The sequence below is a fragment of the Coregonus clupeaformis genome, unplaced genomic scaffold (genome assembly GCF_020615455.1).
Source record: "Coregonus clupeaformis isolate EN_2021a unplaced genomic scaffold, ASM2061545v1 scaf0015, whole genome shotgun sequence".
In the NCBI taxonomy this organism is placed as follows: domain Eukaryota; kingdom Metazoa; phylum Chordata; class Actinopteri; order Salmoniformes; family Salmonidae; genus Coregonus; species Coregonus clupeaformis.
Window position 1 is genome coordinate 975001 of NW_025533470.1, and position 22310 is coordinate 997310.

General features: G+C 41.0%; 1 protein-coding gene across 2 annotated transcripts in view; it reads right to left on the bottom strand.

Moving 5' to 3' along the window:
- Nucleotides 1-22310, bottom strand: part of LOC121556121 (cyclic nucleotide-gated cation channel) — a 47333-nt gene that overhangs the window by 23328 nt on the left and 1695 nt on the right. The gene's annotated exons all lie outside the window — the stretch shown is intronic.

The window sequence follows — 22310 nt, forward strand, 5'->3', positions numbered from 1 at the left end:
CAGGATGTCTGTCAGGTGTTTAACATAGTTACTAACAGGATGTCTGTCAGGTGTTTAACATAGTTACTAACAGGATGTCTGCCAGGTGTTTAACATAGTTACTAACAGGATGTCTTTCAGGTGTTTAACATAGTTACTAACAGGATGTCTGTCAGGTGTTTAACATAGTTACTAACAGGATGTCTTTCAGGTGTTTAACATAGTTACTAACAGGATGTCTGTCAGGTGTTTAACATAGTTACTAACAGGATGTCTGTCAGGTCAGGTGTTTAACATAGTTACTAACAGGATGTCTGTCAGGTGTTTAACATAGTTACTAACAGGATGTCTTTCAGGTCAGGTGTTTAACATAGTTACTAACAGGATGTCTGCCAGGTGTTTAACATAGTTACTAACAGGATGTCTGTCAGGTGTTTAACATAGTTACTAACAGGATGTCTGTCAGGTGTTTAACATAGTTACTATCAGGATATCTGTCATATGTTTAACATAGTTACTAACAGGATGTCTGTCAGGTGTTTAACATAGTTACTAACAGGATGTCTGTCAGGTGTTTAACATAGTTACTAACAGGATGTCTGTCAGGTGTTTAACATAGTTACTATCAGGATATCTGTCATATGTTTAACATAGTTACTAACAGGATGTCTGTCAGGTGTTTAACATAGTTACTAACAGGATGTCTGTCAGGTGTTTAACATAGTTACTAACAGGATGTCTGTCAGGTGTTTAACATAGTTACTAACAGGATGTCTGTCAGGTGTTTAACATAGTTACTAACAGGATGTCTGTCAGGTGTTTAACATAGTTACTATCAGGATATCTGTCATATGTTTAACATAGTTACTAACAGGATGTCTGCCAGGTCAGGTGTTTAACATAGTTACTAACAGGATGTCTGTCAGGTGTTTAACATAGTTACTAACAGGATGTCTGCCAGGTCAGGTGTTTAACATAGTTACTAACAGGATGTCTGCCAGGTCAGGTGTTTAACATAGTTACTAACAGGATGTCTGTCAGGTGTTTAACATAGTTACTATCAGGATATCTGTCATATGTTTAACATAGTTACTAACAGGATGTCTGCCAGGTCAGGTGTTTAACATAGTTACTAACAGGATGTCTGTCAGGTGTTTAACATAGTTACTAACAGGATGTCTGCCAGGTCAGGTGTTTAACATAGTTACTAACAGGATGTCTGCCAGGTGTTTAACATAGTTACTAACAGGATGTCTGTCAGGTGTTTAACATAGTTACTAACAGGATGTCTGTCAGGTGTTTAACATAGTTACTAACAGGATGTCTGTCAGGTGTTTAACATAGTTACTAACAGGATGTCTGTCAGGTGTTTAACATAGTTACTAACAGGATGTCTGTCAGGTGTTTAACATAGTTACTAACAGGATGTCTGCCAGGTGTTTAACATAGTTACTAACAGGATGTCTGTCAGGTGTTTAACATAGCTACTAACAGGATGTCTGTCAGGTGTTTAACATAGCTACTAACAGGATGTCTGTCAGGTGTTTAACATAGTTACTAACAGGATGTCTGTCAGGTGTTTAACATAGTTACTAACAGGATGTCTGTCAGGTGTTTAACATAGTTACTAACAGGATGTCTGTCAGGTGTTTAACATAGTTACTAACAGGATGTCTGTCAGGTGTTTAACATAGTTACTAACAGGATGTCTGCCAGGTGTTTAACATAGTTACTAACAGGATGTCTGTCAGGTGTTTAACATAGTTACTAACAGGATGTCTGTCAGGTGTTTAACATAGTTACTAACAGGATGTCTGTCAGGTCAGGTGTTTAACATAGTTACTAACAGGATGTCTGTCAGGTGTTTAACATAGTTACTAACAGGATGTCTGTCAGGTGTTTAACATAGTTACTAACAGGATGTCTGTCAGGTGTTTAACGTAGTTACTAACAGGATGTCTGTCAGGTGTTTAACATAGTTACTAACAGGATGTCTGTCAGGTGTTTAACATAGTTACTAACAGGATGTATGTCAGGTGTTTAACATAGTTACTAACAGGATGTCTGTCAGGTGTTTAACATAGTTACTAACAGGATGTCTGTCAGGTGTTTAACATAGTTACTAACAGGATGTCTGTCAGGTCAGGTGTTTAACATAGTTACTAACAGGATGTCTGTCAGGTGTTTAACATAGTTACTAACAGGACGTCTGTCAGGTGTTTAACATAGTTACTAACAGGATGTCTGTCAGGTGTTTAACATAGTTACTAACAGGATGTCTGCCAGGTGTTTAACATAGTTACTAACAGGATGTCTGTCAGGTGTTTAACATAGTTACTAACAGGATGTCTGTCAGGTGTTTAACATAGTTACTAACAGGATGTCTGTCAGGTGTTTAACATAGTTACTAACAGGATGTCTGCCAGGTGTTTAACATAGTTACTAACAGGATGTCTGTCAGGTGTTTAACATAGTTACTAACAGGATGTCTGTCAGGTGTTTAACATAGTTACTAACAGGATGTCTGTCAGGTGTTTAACATAGTTACTAACAGGATGTCTGTCAGGTGTTTAACATAGTTACTAACAGGATGTCTGTCAGGTGTTTAACATAGTTACTAACAGGATGTCTGCCAGGTGTTTAACATAGTTACTAACAGGATGTCTGTCAGGTGTTTAACATAGTTACTAACAGGATGTCTGTCAGGTGTTTAACATAGTTACTAACAGGATGTCTGCCAGGTGTTTAACATAGTTACTAACAGGATGTCTGTCAGGTGTTTAACATAGTTACTAACAGGATGTCTGTCAGGTGTTTAACATAGTTACTAACAGGATGTCTGTCAGGTGTTTAACATAGTTACTAACAGGATGTCTGTCAGGTCAGGTGTTTAACATAGTTACTAACAGGATGTCTGTCAGGTGTTTAACATAGTTACTAACAGGGACGTCTGTCAGGTGTTTAACATAGTTACTAACAGGATGTCTGTCAGGTGTTTAACATAGTTACTAACAGGATGTCTGCCAGGTGTTTAACATAGTTACTAACAGGATGTCTGTCAGGTGTTTAACATAGTTACTAACAGGATGTCTGTCAGGTGTTTAACATAGTTACTAACAGGATGTCTGTCAGGTGTTTAACATAGTTACTAACAGGATGTCTGTCAGGTGTTTAACATAGTTACTAACAGGATGTCTGTCAGGTGTTTAACATAGTTACTAACAGGATGTCTGTCAGGTGTTTAACATAGTTACTAACAGGATGTCTGTCAGGTGTTTAACATAGTTACTAACAGGATGTCTGTCAGGTGTTTAACATAGTTACTAACAGGATGTCTGTCAGGTGTTTAACATAGTTACTAACAGGATGTCTGCCAGGTGTTTAACATAGTTACTAACAGGATGTCTGCCAGGTGTTTAACATAGTTACTAACAGGATGTCTGCCAGGTGTTTAACATAGTTACTAACAGGATGTCTGTCAGGTGTTTAACATAGTTACTAACAGGATGTCTGTCAGGTGTTTAACATAGTTACTAACAGGATGTCTGTCAGGTGTTTAACATAGTTACTAACAGGATGTCTGTCAGGTGTTTAACATAGTTACTAACAGGATGTCTGTCAGGTGTTTAACATAGTTACTAACAGGATGTCTGTCAGGTGTTTAACATAGTTACTAACAGGATGTCTGTCAGGTGTTTAACATAGTTACTAACAGGATGTCTGTCAGGTGTTTAACATAGTTACTAACAGGATGTCTGTCAGGTGTTTAACATAGTTACTAACAGGATGTCTGTCAGGTCAGGTGTTTAACATAGTTACTAACAGGATGTCTGTCAGGTCAGGTGTTTAACATAGTTACTAACAGGATGTCTGTCAGGTGTTTAACATAGTTACTAACAGGATGTCTGTCAGGTGTTTAACATAGTTACTAACAGGATGTCTGTCAGGTCAGGTGTTTAACATAGTTACTAACAGGATGTCTGTCAGGTCAGGTGTTTAACATAGTTACTAACAGGATGTCTGTCAGGTGTTTAACATAGTTACTAACAGGATGTCTGTCAGGTGTTTAACATAGTTACTAACAGGATGTCTGTCAGGTCAGGTGTTTAACATAGTTACTAACAGGATGTCTGTCAGGTCAGGTGTTTAACATAGTTACTAACAGGATGTCTGTCAGGTCAGGTGTTTAACATAGTTACTAACAGGATGTCTGTCAGGTCAGGTGTTTAACATAGTTACTATCAGGATGTCTGTCAGGTGTTTAACATAGTTACTAACAGGATGTCTGTCAGGTCAGGTGTTTAACATAGTTACTAACAGGACGTCTGTCAGGTGTTTAACATAGTTACTAACAGGATGTCTGTCAGGTGTTTAACATAGTTACTAACAGGATGTCTGTCAGGTGTTTAACATAGTTACTAACAGGATGTCTGTCAGGTGTTTAACATAGTTACTAACAGGATGTCTGTCAGGTGTTTAACATAGTTACTAACAGGATGTCTGTCAGGTGTTTAACATAGTTACTAACAGGATGTCTGTCAGGTGTTTAACATAGTTACTAACAGGATGTCTGTCAGGTGTTTAACATAGTTACTAACAGGATGTCTGTCAGGTCAGGTGTTTAACATAGTTACTAACAGGATGTCTGTCAGGTCAGGTGTTTAACATAGTTACTAACAGGATGTCTGTCAGGTGTTTAACATAGTTACTAACAGGATGTCTGTCAGGTGTTTAACATAGTTACTAACAGGATGTCTGTCAGGTCAGGTGTTTAACATAGTTACTAACAGGATGTCTGTCAGGTCAGGTGTTTAACATAGTTACTAACAGGATGTCTGTCAGGTCAGGTGTTTAACATAGTTACTAACAGGATGTCTGTCAGGTCAGGTGTTTAACATAGTTACTATCAGGATGTCTGTCAGGTGTTTAACATAGTTACTAACAGGATGTCTGTCAGGTCAGGTGTTTAACATAGTTACTAACAGGATGTCTGTCAGGTGTTTAACATAGTTACTAACAGGATGTCTGTCAGGTGTTTAACATAGTTACTAACAGGATGTCTGTCAGGTGTTTAACATAGTTACTAACAGGATGTCTGTCAGGTGTTTAACATAGTTACTAACAGGATGTCTGTCAGGTGTTTAACATAGTTACTAACAGGATGTCTGTCAGGTGTTTAACATAGTTACTAACAGGATGTCTGTCAGGTGTTTAACATAGTTACTAACAGGATGTCTGTCAGGTGTTTAACATAGTTACTAACAGGATGTCTGTCAGGTGTTTAACATAGTTACTAACATGATGTCTGTCAGGTGTTTAACATAGTTACTAACAGGATGTCTGTCAGGTGTTTAACATAGTTACTAACAGGATGTCTGTCAGGTGTTTAACATAGTTACTAACAGGATGTCTGTCAGGTCAGGTGTTTAACATAGTTACTAACAGGATGTCTGTCAGGTGTTTAACATAGTTACTAACAGGATGTCTGTCAGGTGTTTAACATAGTTACTAACAGGATGTCTGTCAGGTGTTTAACATAGTTACTAACAGGATGTCTGTCAGGTGTTTAACATAGTTACTAACAGGATGTCTGTCAGGTGTTTAACATAGTTACTAACATGATGTCTGTCAGGTGTTTAACATAGTTACTAACAGGACGTCTGTCAGGTGTTTAACATAGTTACTAACAGGATGTCTGTCAGGTGTTTAACATAGTTACTAACAGGATGTCTGTCAGGTCAGGTGTTTAACATAGTTACTAACAGGATGTCTGTCAGGTGTTTAACATAGTTACTAACAGGATGTCTGTCAGGTGTTTAACATAGTTACTAACAGGATGTCTGTCAGGTGTTTAACATAGCTACTAACAGGATGTCTGTCAGGTGTTTAACATAGTTACTAACAGGATGTCTGTCAGGTGTTTAACATAGTTACTAACAGGATGTCTGTCAGGTGTTTAACATAGCTACTAGCAGACTTTTAAGCAGGTCAACATTCACAAGGAAGCAGGGCCAGATAGATTACCAGGACGTGTTCTCCGAGCTTTGAGGGCTATGGTGTTGAACGCTGAGCTGTAGTCAATGAATAGCATTCTTACATAGGTGTTCCTTTTGTTCAGGTGTGAAAGGGCAGTGTGGAGCGCAATAGAGATTGCATCATCTGTGGATCTGTTGGGGTGATATGCAAATTGGAGTGGGTCTAGGGTTTCTGGGATAATGGTGTTGATGTGAGGACCAGCCTTTCAAAGTACTTCATGGCTACAGACGTGAGTTCTAAGGGTCGGTAGTCATTTAGGCATGTTACCTTAGTGTTCTTGGGCACAGGGACTATGGTGGTCTTCTTTGAAACATGTTGGTATTACAGACTCAGACAGGGAGAGGTTGAAAATGTCAGTGAAGACACTTGCCAGTTGGTCAGCGCATGCTCGGAGTACACATCCTGGTAATCCGTCTGGCCCTGCGGCCTTGTGAATGTTGACCTGCTTAAAAGTCTTACTCACATCGGCTACGGAGAGCGTGATCACACAGTCATCCGGAACAGCTGATGCTCTCATGCATGTTTCAGTGTTACTTGCCTCGAAGCGAGCAGAGAAATAATTTAGCTTGTCTGGTAGGATTGTGTCACTGGGCAGCTCGTGGCTGTGCATCCCTTTGTAGTCTGTAATAGTTTGCAAGCCCTGCCACATCCGACGAGCGCCAGAGCCGGTGTAGTACGATTCAATCTTAGTCCTGTATTGACTCTTTGCCTGTTTGATGGTTCGTCGGAGGGCATAGCGGGATTTCTTATAAGCTTCCGGGTTAGAGTCCCGCTCCTTGAAAAATGCAGCTCTACCCTTTAGCTCAGTGCGGATGTTGCCTGTAATCCATGGTTTCTGGTTGGGGTATGTACGTTCAGTCACCGTGGGGACGACGTCATCGATGCACTTATTGATGAAGCCAGTGACTGATGTGGTGTACTCCTCAATGCTATCTGAAGAATCCCGGAACATATTCCAGTCTGTGCTAGCAAAACAGTCCTGTAGCTTAGCATCTGCTTCATCTGACCACTTTTTTATTGACCGAGTCACTGGTGCTTCTGTAGTGTCTAAACAGTTTATGACTTTGCTGACGTTTGCAAATGGTGTGTTAGAGGAAGTTGACTCAGCTTGCGGAAGCATCTGGAAAGCATTACCATAGGGGCCCCCTAAAACAGAGGAAGTCTGTTATGTGAAGGCCAGGGATTGGTCTGTAGGAGAACCACCCATATTATGTTACATATTATAAATACCATGGTTGAAACAAAGGACGGGGAGAATATAACATATTAGAGATTGGGTCAGTTGTTCTCCAGATGTCTGCAGGAGTCTGTAAATTGACGCTGAAATCTGTGATGTAATAAACTATTATAATCAAGGACAGTGTCAGCGGATTTCTTGTCATCACAGCATAATTAGCATCGTTATCTCGACACTACATTAATGGCGATGAGGTATTTTGGACGTGTTGCGTCTGTTTCAACGTTGCATCATGGGCGCCGGGCTGATTCTCGCTCCAGAGGCCGGCAGATAAGGGTGAGTTTTCTCACCACTTTGGGCACTGGTCAGTTCGTGTGTCCGTGTGTGTGCGTTGAATGACTGCACCGTTAAGAACTTGCATGTGCGCTTTGCTGTTATTTGCTGTGTGATGAGAATCCGTTCTAAATTTCTAAATTTGTTTGCGTTGAAAACAACGCAAACAGGGGGGAGTGTCTATAGGAATTGATAACACTGGGCACAGGGATATTTGGCTTGAATAAAATTTAAAAAGAATAGAATGAAGGAATAAGGCCAGGAACTACAGACCAGTATCCCTTCTTTCTTTTCTCTCCAAAACTATTGAGCGTGCCGTCTTTAGCCAACTCTCTTGCTATCTCTCTCAGAATGACCTTCTTGATCCAAACCAGTCAGGTTTCAAGACTGGTCGTTCAACTGAGACTGCTCTTCTCTGTGTCACAGAGGCTCTACGCACTGCTAAAGCTAACTCTCTCTCCTCTGCTCTTGTCCTTCTAGACCTGTCTGCTGCCTTTGATACTGTGAACCATCAGATCCTCCTCTCCACCCTCTCCGAGCTGGGCATCTCCGGCGCGGCTCACTCTTGGATTGCGTCCTACCTGACCGGTCGCTCCTACCAAGTGGCGTGGTGAGAAGCTGTCTCCGCACCACGTGCTCTCACCACTGGTGTCCCCCAGGGCTCAGTTCTAGGCCCTCTCCTATTCTCGCTATACACCAAGTCACTTGGCTCTGTCATATCCTCACATGGCCTCTCCTATCATTTCTACGCTGACGACACACAACTAATCTTCTCCTTTCCCCCTTCTGATAACCAGGTGGCGAATCGCATCTCTGCATGTCTGTCAGACATATCAGTATGGATGACGGATCACCACCTCAAGCTGAACCTTGGCAAGACGGAGCTGCTCTTCCTCCCGGGGAAGGACTGCCTGTTCCATGATCTCGCCATCACGGTTGACAACTCCGTTGTGTCCTCCTCCCAGAGTGCGAAGAGCCTTGGCGTGACCCTGGACAACACCCTGTCGTTCTCCGCTAACATCAAGGCGGTGACCCGATCCTGTAGGTTCATGCTCTACAACATTCGGAGAGTACGACCCTGCCTTACACAGGAAGCGGCACAGGTCCTAATCCAGGCACTTGTCATCTCCCGTCTGGATTACTGCAACTCGCTGTTGGCTGGGCTCCCTGCCTGTGCCATTAAACCCCTACAACTCATCCAGAATGCTGCAGCCCGTCTGGTGTTCAACCTTCCCAAGTTCTCTCACGTCACCCCGCTCCTCCGCACACTCCACTGGCTTCCAGTTGAAGCTCGCATCTGCTACAAGACCATGGTGCTTTCCTACGGAGCTGTGAGGGGAACGGCACCTCCGTACCTTCAGGCTCTGATCAGTCCCTACACCCAAACGAGGGCATTGCGTTCATTCACCTCTGGCCTGCTGGCTCCCCTACCTCTGCGGAAGCATAGTTCCCGCTCAGCCCAGTCAAAACTGTTCGCTGCTCTGGCACCCCAATGGTGGAACACACTCCCTCACGACGCCAGGACAGCGGAGTCACTCACCACCTTCCGGAGACATTTGAAACCCCACCTCTTTAAGGAATACCTGGGATAGGATAAAGTAATCCTTCTACCCCCCCCTTACCCCTTAGTTTTTTGTAAGGAAATATGTTAGTTAAGGTTACAATCTATTAGTCTCCATTAGCGAGAACGTTAAGAATTGTTAAAAAAACTTTGAGCCCCCTGGGAGGAAGTTAAGGTTGAATCTTATGAGTCTCTATAAAAAGAGAACGTTTAATAACTGTTAAAAGACTATGAGCCTACAGGGAGGATTTTAAGAGTGTATAGAGATGTTTTGTAATGGATAAGAAAATAACTATAAATCTGCAGATTAGGATAAGTAAAGATAAGAAACTTCGAAGTAGGATTTGTGTTCTATGTTCTGTGTTGGTTTGGGAGTTTTGTTAAGTGTTACTGTTTGTCTGTGTTGGGAAATAACGGAGGGACAGCTGGTCTGTCTACTTTCTGTTGTTTAGCTTGGAGAGAGTTGCTTGGGAGCTCTTTTCACTCTGAAATTGCACTGGTGAATGAACTGCGCATGCGTGGGATTTTATGAGTTTAGAGTTACGTAGAGCAAATATGCCACTCCCCTGCCTGCACTGAGCTGCTGTGACATGCAGACAGAGAAGGAGGGGGAGACTTACACACGAATAAAGTATTCTGTTTGTTAAATCGGCTGTTGCTTAACGATGAAACTATTTGATTGAGATCTATTGAATTTATAAATGAGAGATATGTTGACGGATTAAAAATAAAAATAATTAAATAAATAAATAAAATAAAATGTTATTGCGCTATTTATAATATTCCTGAGTTAAGCTGTTTGCTTATTTCTTAGCGCGAATGTGAACATAGGTATGTCTAAAAGGGTTGTATGGTTGAAATAACCCAGTGAGTGCATAAAAGACTAAATTCTTGTCTGTTCCTTTGTTCTTCTGTCATGTGAGAGATGAGAAGGAGGAGACAGAGAGAGAGAGAGAGGAGGTGCTGACCAGTGTGTCACGCGACAGTGTGTGCTGCCATGGATCCAGTCCAATCAAGGCCAGTACTGTTCTGTTCACAAAACTTACCTTCCCATACAGGATATTGTGTGTGCCTAGCATATTTCATGTTGTGACAATTTGACAGGGACTTGGCAACGGACTGATCAATTGATGTAATTAAGAATTGCACATTGGAGTTTTTTGTGCATGGGTTGGTTTGATTAGAGTTGTGTTGGAAATCCAGCACTGACATTATTCTGTAAAATTAATGTCATTAGGTGCTTATTAAGCAATTGGTTTGTGAGTGCTGTAGTGTTGCTGGATTACAGGTCTTTCTTTTTTGGATTGCTCTGAAGTTGACTACTTTCATTTACTTTTCCTGATCGGATGTGGTAAGATTGCCACTAATCAATAATTTGGTAAAATAAAATAAAATAAAAATAAAAATAAAAATAAAAATAAAAATAAAAATAAATTAATAAATTAATAAATTAATACATTAATACATTAATAAATTACTAAAAATGAATAGATATATTGATACATTAATTATTTAATTAATTGATTAATTAATTGATTAATTAATTAATTAATTTGGGGGTGGGGGAAAGGGAGGGAAACATAAGCTACATAGTCTAAAAGTATTTTTTGGTTTACAAATTAAATTATAATAATAATAATAAAATAATTCACAATAAAGGAATATAAAAGAGTTGTTACAACGGGGAAAAAGGACATCAAAACTATGAAAGTAATTACTCCTGTTGATGTAGTAGAAAATAGTAATCCTCTAGTAAATGGTATTGCAAGGTTATCTGGAAAATTGAATAAACGTTGGCCTGACATTGAACAACCATGGCCAGTGGAAGGGACTCTTAACCCTGACGTCATCAACATAATGAAAGTGCTTGTGTCGATTTATAAGGCAGATCAAAAGAATGGGGAAAAAGGGAACAACGTAAAGAAAAGAGACAAAGAGAGCTGGGTGTTCTTAAGCTGTTTGAAAATGAAGGACAAAAACTGATAAAAGATACCAACGAGAAAAGAAACAGAGGTATAGAGAAAATGGTAAAAGAGGTGAAGGTGACAGAAAAACTAATGGCAGAAGTCAATACACCTTTCTCACATACGGATTCAGCAAAAAGACCCCCACCTTACGAGAAAGAAGTAGAGTTTAAGGATGTCTATCCTCAGCTTCCAATGATCATTCAGGAGGGTGATTATTGCATCAGAGATGAAGATGAATGAATAATAGAGAGAGGACAAGCAGAAACGACCAAAAAGATTAATCCAAACTCCAAAAGTAAGAAGAAAATGAGATGTCTGGAAACTAAGGGTGGAGTGACGTTCAGGAGGGTGGAACTTGAAGATGATGATGATGATGATCAGAAGAGATCATGGGTGGATATGACCCTGTGATCAGATGGAGGTTGGCCAGAGAGGAAAGAAGGGGTGATGGAAGTTGGAAGAAGGATACAAGAGATTCGATCTCTGATGAAAGTGAAGATGGAGAAAGCGATGAAGATTTGGAGATTAAAGGTGTTTCATGTTCAAGAGGATTTTATCCTACAAGAAAAGGGAGCACAAGTAAGAAGATGATGCCAGTGATAATTCGAGGACAGAACCTGGAGTATAAGACTTTGCAGAATACCGATATGTCAGATATATTTGAGAAGCTGCCTACTCTTCAAGATGGAGCATATCCTTGGATTTCAAAATGGGAAGAAATTACGGTGGGAACACAGTCTGCCATAGGAGACATTAAGAGACTTTTGGCTAATCTCCTTGGGATTCCAGATATGGAAGACATTTTTCAGAGAGCTGGACTTAATAGATATGTGGGGACTGCGGTGAACGATCCTGAATTGTTGGCTGCAAGTAGAAATCGGCTGTGGAGAGCACTGAAAGATACGTTTCCAACAAATGTGCATCCTGACAACATTCTGATTGACCCACTAGGACAACAAGAAAATCCGAGAGCCTATGTGTCAAGAGTTCATCAAGTGTGGAGAAATATTACCGGAAATGATCCAGATGTGAGTCAAATTGAGCAGTCAATTTTGAGAGCTAAATTGCAGATGGGACTGCCCTCACCAGTAAGGAGCAAACTGGCAGAGGTGGTTGGACTTGACAACATGACAAAAGGTGTCTATACAGATCATATAGCCCATCAAGTGGATCTGTACAGGAAAAAGGAACACAACCAGAAAGAACAGGACCAAGAAACTCTCAGAAAACTCAATCAAATACAACTGGTGGAGAATAAGAAGGAGAAGAAACAGGCTTTGGTTATGCAGAATCAGTGTGCACCAAATCAACAATCACTGCCACAGCTTCAACCGGACCAGTTCCCACCGCAATTGTACCAGCCACCAATAGCGGTACCAGTTGTTTCATATCCACAGCCAGTCTCTGGACAGACACAGAATTGGAGAGGAAGAGGACGAGAAGGCTTAGGAAGAGGAAGAGGAGGAAGATTTAAGTCATACTTCCAGCAATCTTCAGAAGTGTGTTATAATTGTGGACAGGTTGGTCACTTTGCCCGGTAGTGTAATGGGCCAGGAGGAAACACCAGAGGGAATTTCAGAGGAAGATACAGGGGCCAGTCAAGATCATCTGGAGGACCGGTGAACCCTTATAGGGGCCCGGAGCAAGGATTCTAGGGGTGCCCAGAAGATCCGAAAGGGGGGTGTCAGCTGGTAGCATCAGGACCGGAAAAAGATCCAACAATTCAATCAATTTAATCAATCAATCAATTTTATTTTATATAGCCCTTCTTACATCAGCTAATATCTCGAAGTGCTGTACAGAAACCCAGCCTAAAACCCCAAACAGCTAGTAATGCAGGTGTAGAAGCACGGTGGCTAGGAAAAACTCCCTAGAAAGGCGAAAGCCTAGGAAGAAACCTAGAGAGGAACCAGGCTATGAGGGGTGGCCAGTCCTCTTCTGGCTGTGCCGGGTGGAGATTATAACAGAACCATGCCAAGATGTTCAAAAATGTTCATAAGTGACAAGCATGGTCAAATAATAATCAGGAATAAATCTCAGTTGGCTTTTCATAGCCGATCATTAAGAGTTGAAAACAGCAGGTCTGGGACAGGTAGGGGTTCCATAACCGCAGGCAGAACAGTTGAAACTGGAATAGCAGCAAGGCCAGGCGGACTGGGGACAGCAAGGAGTCACCACGGCCGGTAGTCCCGACGTATGGTCCTAGGGCTCAGGTCTCTCAGTTGGCTTTTCATAGCCGATCATTAAAGAGTTGAAAACAGCAGGTCTGGGACAGGTAGGGGTTTCGTAGCCGCAGGCAGAACATGCTCAATTGAGGTGAAAATAAACAACCGACCATTGGAAGTGATGACGGATAGCGGAGCTGCTTTTACCTGTGTTCGGCCTGAAGATGCTACACATCTCCCTATGTCCAATCAACTCATTAGGACAATCGGATTCGAGGGAGTAAAACAGCTGATTCCTCTTACGGAACCAATTGAGCTCTGTTATAAAAATCAGAAAATTACAATACCCATACTGGTATCAGAACATATACCTATTGCATTGTTGGGAAGAGATGCATTGTGTAAGTTGAACTGTACAATAAAATGTACAGAAGTGCCAAAGGAAATGGTTTACCAATTGTTGATGATGACAGAGATGGATTCTTCTTCAGTATTCTGGATTGGAAATCTCAGTGAAGATTTTTTGAAGCAGGCTAAGATATGGGAGAAATTCATTGTGGCAAATATGCCAGATGCGAGGCTTCTGGAATATCCATTTAATTGTACGCTCAAGTATTTCAAGAATGCTGCCCAATCGAACTCAGAGGAATGGTTGAGTAATCAACCAAAGAAAGTTCAACTCAGCTCATGTTGCATAATTTTAGGACCACAAGGAGCAGCTAGGAAGATAAACACAGATGATTATCTGGATAAAGAATTGGAGATTGAGAAGAGTGTGCCACATGTGACCTTGTTGGTTTCTGAAGGCTATGAGCAGAAGCAAATAGGAGAAATGATGACAGAAGCAGAGAAAGCTGTTTTCGTACCGATGAAAGAGAATTTGGCGATTTGGAGGAGTGAAGATCAGCGATTTCTCAAAATAATGATTTTGGCTCAAGGACAAGGAGAGCCACAAGCTGTACGGATGACACATTAATCTATTTGCAGTGTGAAGATGGATTCAGACCCTATGAAAGAGGAGATGTTGCAACAAGTTCAAGAATGTTTGTGGTCTCAACACAGTACCGATATTGGACTTGTGAAATCAGCCCAATTGAGGTGAAAGTTGAACTTCGACCAGGAGCCAGACCTCCTTGGAAGAATCAGTACCCATTGAAAGATGAAGCAATCCAAGGGATTGAACCACAAATTGAAGGACTTTCGAAATCAGGTGTTTTGAAGACAATAAAAAAATCCTCAGAGTAACAATCCTTTGTTGTCTTTGGAGAAACCATGAGAGGTTGATAGTAGCGCCTCTAGACCTATTAGGTCTGATTATTCAGGAAGCACATGGGTTAGCTCATGTTGCAAGGGGGGAGGTTAGGAGAAAGATCACAAAGGAGTATGGTTTTTGGGCACCATATTTGCTTGAACAGGTTGACTATGTCATAGGCAGGTGCACAATCTGTCTGGAAAATAATGTTCGCAGGGGTGTGACTGTTATTCTTGGTTACATTCCTACACCAAGAGGTGCATAGGATGTCCAACTAAGCTAAAATATGCTCAATCGGTTGCCAAGTTCTTGTGTAAAGAAGTCATAAGCAGGTGGATCGAATATCCTCAGATAATGGGAAGGAATTTGTGGATAAATCAGTGAAATTTATGTTGCAAAAATTGGGAATTAAGCAACGTCTTGGAGCAGTTTATCACCAACAAAGTCAAGGGATTTGTGAAAAAATGAACGGTGTCTTGAAAAGTTGCATTGTCAAAATTTGTCAGCATACGGGTCTAAACTGGATAGCGGCGCTTCCTTTAGCATTAATGGTGTGTCGCTCAAGTGAGTTGCGTGATCTACGTATGACACCCCATGAACTGGTCACAGGAAGAAGGATGCCTACGCATTGTTTGCGAACCAGCGGCAAGGTTCCAAGCTTGGCTCTTTTGGAAGATGAAATGAGAGCGTACGTTACATATATGGCCAATTTTCATAAAAAGTTGTCCACATATGTTTCTGACAGGCAAAGAAAAGAAGAGGTGCAGGAGAAGCTTGATGAGCAAAAAAGGAGCACAGTGCAACCTGGGGACAAGGTGTTCGTGAAGGTATTTAGAAGGAAGTGGTATAACGAACGTCGTGAGGGACCATTTGAAGTTGTTCGTAGTACTGGAACAGCTGTCCAGGTTAAAGGGTCTCCAACGTGGTATCATTTGTCACATTGTGTTAAAGCGCCTGGAGAAGAGGTGTTGAAGGCTCAAGAGAGCAGGATGAAGATAGGGGAGAACAGGCAGAAGGAGGGATGCATGACAATATCCAGAGTGAAAACCCAGAAGGAGAGATTGTCCATGTTGTGGACAACGTTGATGATAATGTTTACACTTCTGATGATGCCAGAGATGACTCTGCGATGGAGGGAAAGGAAAGGAGATTTGGGGAAATTGATTTTCAATACGTCCCAGAAACAACAGGGAATATTTCAGTGGAATGTGAAGCAGCGGAGATCACCAAGGGCAACTCTGTTACAGGAGAAGCTGGTGATTCGGTTAGACAAAGTTGGCCCAGACCAGTTAGGAGAAAAAAACTAGGGTTGAAGTAACTCTAGGAAAGTCAGCTCAGCTTCCATGTCAGTGCACGAGAGAGAACAGTGGTGATGGGAAATTTAGAGTTCAGTGGGAAGATAGATATGGTAGGAGTTTAGATCTGTTAGGAGCAGTTGCATTGAGAAAGTATGCGTTGCTGAATGATAAGAGAAGACTGAAGATTGAGGGTGATTGCAGTCTCTATGTGTACAATTCCCAGCAGGAGGATCAAGGTGATTATAAATGTATTTTTTATAATCCACAGTTTGAAAGTGAGGGATTAGAGTTGGGACTGAGAGTTAATGTAGTGATACTAGTGGTGATAGATGGAAATACAAGTAAAGAGCTCCAAGCTGTAGGGAAAATAGATGAATCAACAACAATGACATCAACACTTCAGCCTAATACAACAACAGTGAGAAGCAATTCAACTCTTTCAACATTGACAGTTATTAAAGCTATAAATGTATCACATTTGATTACAATGGCGCCTCAGAAAATCGCTCCAACACCAATTTTAGAAGAAAAGACTGTGATTAGGGTTAGGATGGGTGGTACAGCTCATCTTCCTTGTAGATGTGAGAGACAGAGTGGGGGAGGTGACATTCCTCCCACCTGGAGAGATAATTATGGAGAAGAAGTGTTGTTATCAGGACCAGAAGTAGAAGCTGTTTCATCTAGTCAAAGGAAGTATATTTTGTACAACGATATGAAGTGGAAGAGGGTTATGAGTGATTGCTCACTTATTTTGCGTAATGTTACATGGGAAGATCAGGGAGAATATATGTGTACTTATTTAGAGCCAGCGTTAAAATTTGTTCCGGTTAAGAATTATTGGTTAAAAGGCTATGTAACTCGTAAGGTGACGCTTATGATGGAAGATTTAAAGTCTGTTGAAGTTTCCACAGTCACCAAAGGAGTTCAGGAGAAGTATATTACAGTAGCCACTCCAACAGTAAATAATACACAGAGGACATCTGTCACTTTGCCACTGGAAATAGTTAAGAGTGTTAATACATCAACTAAAGCAACTATTTTAACAGTAACTTTGAAAGACATTAATGTTACGACGGCAATAACACATTTCGGAAATGTGACACAGACACCAACAACAACTTTTCTGAAACTAAAGGATGTAGTAAGAGTGACTCAGGAGTTTATGATACGGATGGAGAGTGCTGTGAATGGTAGTAAGGATAGTGTTGAAATAGGAGAGCAGATGCAAATGAAACGATAAGACGGTTTAACCTTCTGTCAAATACTCAAAGAAGTCACAGACTGATGCTGTTGAAACATGACATGGCTCTTGACTATATTTTAGCAAAACAAGGTGGCTTATGTTTGGCTATGAACTTGACGGGGGATGATTGTTATACTTTGATCCCCGATAGTTCCGATAATATCACTAGTGTTATAGATGCATTGAAGAATATAAGGGAAGCGTTTGGTAGATCTGAAGGAGCTGGATGGCCAGCGAAGGCTTGGTTGCAAGATCAGTTAGGCCCAGTGGGAGCAGTGATGGTTCAGATTTTAGTAGCAGCTCTGATAGCGCTGTGTGTGATGTTTTGCTTTTGTACTTTGTTATTGACTTTTGCGAAGGCTATGATATTGAGATGGGTTGGAGTTGTGATGCCTGGAGACAACACTCAGATGCCGTTGTTAACTGTTACTGATCTAGATGGAGATAAACAAGTGGGACTGGATGGAGTATTGATGGATAGATATCCATTTTGAATATCCGATCATTTTTCACGTCTTTACATATTATTGTGATATTTAGTATTTTCTTATGAATCAAAGGGGGGAAATGGAATGTGATTCATTTTATATATCATTTTTATATTATTGTTGATATTGATGTTTTAATTTGCATGTGTTGTTTTGCAAAAGATACTGGTTGGTGTTTTATTTTCTTCCAGAAGCATATGGGGGAATGTGTAGAGGGGATTCAAATACTCAAACATGGACAATATGAATGGACTGGAGGAAGTGGAACAAGGAAGGTGTGGAAATGTTCAGATTCCATCATCGACGTTTCATTGAAAGTCGACACTGCTGAGGAGATGCAGTGTAGTGGACTACATTCCAGTGTCTGCAATGATATATAGACATATTTGCATGTGTAATACATAATTTGTGTCATATTCTTTCTGTATTAATTTTAGAATGTTTTCTGTTGTTGGGTACATGTGGGGACCTCAGATGTTTTTGTTTTTTCGTGGATGCTTAGGGATATTGGGTCTAGGCAGGGACAGAGAGAATCCACAGGAGGGTCCGATGGGTCGACCAGCCTGAATGTGGACATTTTTGATTGTATTTTGATTTATGAATTGATCTGGAGTACCTAGGTGGTTGCCTGGGGCAGAGGGGCCGTGAGAACATTTTACTGTCTTGATTGATTGATGGATATTTGGAAAGAAAGCTGCCAGACAGGTTTTTTGCTCTCACACTCCATAAAGATTAGTTCATATTTCATAGAAATGTATTTACACTCCATAGAAAAATGTGTTTACTCTCCATACATGTTGGTTTATTGCTGAAGCTACTCAATTAGAAATCGTATTATTTTTGTTTTCGAGACTTAATTAGTCTCGAAGGGGGGAAATATGTAGTATCTAAACAGTTTATGACTTTGCTGACGTTTGCAAATGGTGTGTTAGAGGAAGTTGACTCAGCTTGCGGAAGCATCTGGAAAGCATTACTATAGGGGCCCCCTAAAACAGAGGAAGTCTGTTATGTGAAGGCCAGGGATTGGTCTGTAGGAGAACCACCCATATTATGTTACATTTTATAAATAACATGGTTGAAACAAAGGACAGGGAGAATATAACATATTAGAGATTGGGTCAGTTGTTCTCCAGATGTCTGCAGGAGTCTGTAAATTGACGCTGAAATCTTTGATGTAATAAACTATTATAATCAAGGACAGTGTCAGCGGATTTCTTGTCATCACAGCATAATTAGCATCGTTATCTCGACACTACACTTCCTGCTTTAGTTTTTGCTTGTAAGCAGGAATCAGGAGGATATAATTATGGTCAGATTTTCCAAATGGAGGGCGAGGAAGAACTTTGTACGTGTCTCTGCGTCTAACAAAGACACAGCGGTTGAAACCAAAAATCTCAAATTTGGACTGGTCAGACCAAAGGACAGATTTCCACCGGTCTAATGTTCATTGCTTGTGTTTCTTGGCCCAAGCAAGTCTCTTCTTCTTATTGGTGTCCTTTAGTAGTGGTTTATTTGCAGCAATTTGACCATGAAGGTCTCCGCTGAACAGTTGATGTTGAGATGTGTCTCTTACTTGAACATTTATTTGGGCTGCAATCTGAGGTGCAGATAACTCTAATGAACTTATCCTCTGCAGCAGCGGTAACTCTAGGTCTTCCTTTCCTGTGGTGGTCCTCATGAGAGCCAGTTTCATCATAGGGCTTGATGGTTTTTGCGACTGCACTTGAAGAAACTTTAATGTTCCGTATTGACTTAAAGTAATGATGGAGTGTCTTTGTCTTTGCTTATTTGATCTGTTCTTGCCATAATATGGACTTGGTCTTTTACCAAATAAGGCAAACTTCTGTATACCCCCCCACCTTGTCACAAAACAACTGATTGGCTCAAATGCATTAAGAAGGAAAGAAATTCCACAAATTAACTTTTAAGAAGGCACACCTGTTAATTGAAATGCATTCCAGGTGACTACCTCATGAAGCTGGTTGAGAGAATGCCAAGAGTGTGCAAAGCTGTCATCAACGCAAATGCTAGCTATTTGAAGAATCTCAAATACAAAATATATTTTGATTTGTTTATCACTTTTTTGGTTACTACATGATTCCATATGTTTTATTTCATAGTTTTGATGTCTTCACTATTATTCTACAATGTAGAAAAAAAGAACTTATTTCAAAAGATTATAAAAAATTAATAACGGAAAAGTGGTGCGTGCATACAGTTGAAGTCGGAAGTTTACATACACTTAGGTTGGAGTCATTAAAACTGTTTTTTCAACAACTCCACAAATTTCTTGTTAACAAGCTATAGTTTTGGCAAGTCGGTTAGGACATCTACTTTGTGCGTGACACAAGTAATTTTTCCAACAATTGTTTACAGACAGATTATTTCACTTATAATTCACTGTATCACAATTCCAGTGGGTCAGAAGTTTACATACACTAAGTTGACTGTGCCTTTAAACAGCTTGGAAAATTCCAGACAATGATGTCATGGCTTTAGAAGCTTCTGATAGGCTAATTGATATAATTTGAGTCAATTGGAGGTGTACCTGTGGATGTATTTCAAGGCTTACCTTCAAATTCAGTGCCTCTTTGCTTGACATCATGGGAAAATCAAAATAAATCAGCCAAAACCTCAGAAAACAAATTGTAGACCTCCACAAGTCTGGTTCATCCTTGGGAGCAATTTCCAAACGTCTGAAGGTACCATATTCATCTGTACAAACAATAGTACGCAAGTATAAACACCATGGGACCACGCAGCCGTCATACCACTCAGGAAGGAGACGCGTTCTGTCTCCTAGAAATGAACGTATTTTGGTGCGAAAAGTGCAAATCAATCCCAGAACAACAGCAAAGGACCTTGTGAAGATGCTGGAGGAAACAGGTATAAAGTATCTATATCCACAGTAAAACAAGTCCTATATCGACACAACCTGAAAGGCCGCTCAGCAAGGAAGAAGCCACTGCTCTAAAACTGCCATAAAAAAGCCAGACTACGGTTTGCAACTGCACATGGGCACAAAGATTGTAATTTTTTTAGAAATGTCCTCTGGTCTGATGAAACAAAAATAGAACTGTTTGGCCATAATGACCATTGTTATGTTTGGAGGAAAAAGGGGGTCGCTTGCAAGCCGAAGAACACCATCCCAACCGTGAAGCACGGAGGTTGCAGCATCATGCTGTGGGGGTGCTTTGCTGCAGGAGGGACTGGCGCACTTCACAAAATAGATGACATCATGAGGAAGGAAAATTATGTGGATATATTGAAGCAACATCTCAAGACATCAGTCAGGAATTTAAAGCTTGGTCACAAATGGGTCTTCCAATTGGACAATGACTCCAAGCATACTTCCAAAGTTGTGGCAAAATGGCTTAAGGACAACAAAGTCAAGGTATTGGAGTGGCCATCACAAAGCCCTGACCTTAATCATATAGAAAAGTTGTGGGCAGAACTGAAAAAGTGTGTTCGAGCAAGGAGGCCTACAAACCTGACTCAGTTACACCAGCTCTGTCAGGAGGAATGGGCCAACATTCACCCAACTTACTGTGGGAAGCTTTTGGAAGGCTATCCGAAACGTTTGACCCAAGTTAAACAATTTAAAGGCAATGCTACCAAATACTAATTGAGTGTATGTAAACTTCTGACCCACTGGGAATGTGATGAAAGAAATAAAAGCTGAAATAAATCATTCTCTCTACTGTTATTCTGACATTTCACATTCTTAAAATGAAGTGGTGATCCTAACTGACCTAAGACAGGGAGTTTAAATGTATTTGGCTAAGGTGTATGTAATAATAATATAATAATATGCCATTTAGCAGACGCTTTTATCCAAAGCGACTTACAGTCATGCGTGCATACATTTTTTGTGTATGGGTGGTCCCGGGGATCGAACCCACTACCTTGGCGTTACAAGCGCCGTGCTCTACCAGCTGAGCTACAGAGGACCATACACCATAAACTTCCGACTTCAACAAAATAAGATCTGGTGCAACCAATTACCTTCAGAGGTCACATAATTAGTAAAATAAAGTCCACCTGTGTGCAATCTAAGTGTCACATGATCTGTCACATCAGTATATATACACCTGTTCTGAAAGGCTCCAGAGTCTGCAACACCACTAAGCAAGGGGCACCACCTAGCAAGCGGCACCATGAAGACCAAGGAGCTCTCCAAACAGGTCAGGGACAAAGTTGTGGAGAAGTACAGATTAGGGTTGAGTTATAAAAAAATATCCAAACTTTGAACATCCCACGGAGCACCATTAAATCCATTATTGAAAAATGGAAAGAATATGGCACCACAACAAACCTGCCAAGAGAGGGCCGCCCACCAAAACTCACGGACCAGGCAAGGAGGGCATTAATCAGAGAGGCAACAAAGAGACCAAAGAAAACCCTGAAGGAGCTGCAAAGCTCCACAGAGGAGATTGGAAAAATAAGCAAACACATTTGGTGTTCGCCAAAAGCCATGTGGGAGACTCTGGTCAGATGAGACTAAAATTGAGCTTTTTGGCCATCAAGGAAAAGGCTATGTCTGGCGCAAACCCAACACCTCTCATCACCCCGAGAACACCATCCCCACAGTGAAGCATGGTGGTGGCAGCATCATGCTGTGGGGATGTTTTTCATCGGCAGGGACTGAGAAACTGTTCAGAAATGAAGGAATGATGGATGGCGCTAAATACAGGGAAATTCTTGAGGGAAACCTTTTTCAGTCTTCCAGAGATTTGAGACTGGGACGGAGGTTCACCTTCCAGCAGGACAATGACCCTAAGTATACTGCTAAAGCAACACTTGAGTGGTTT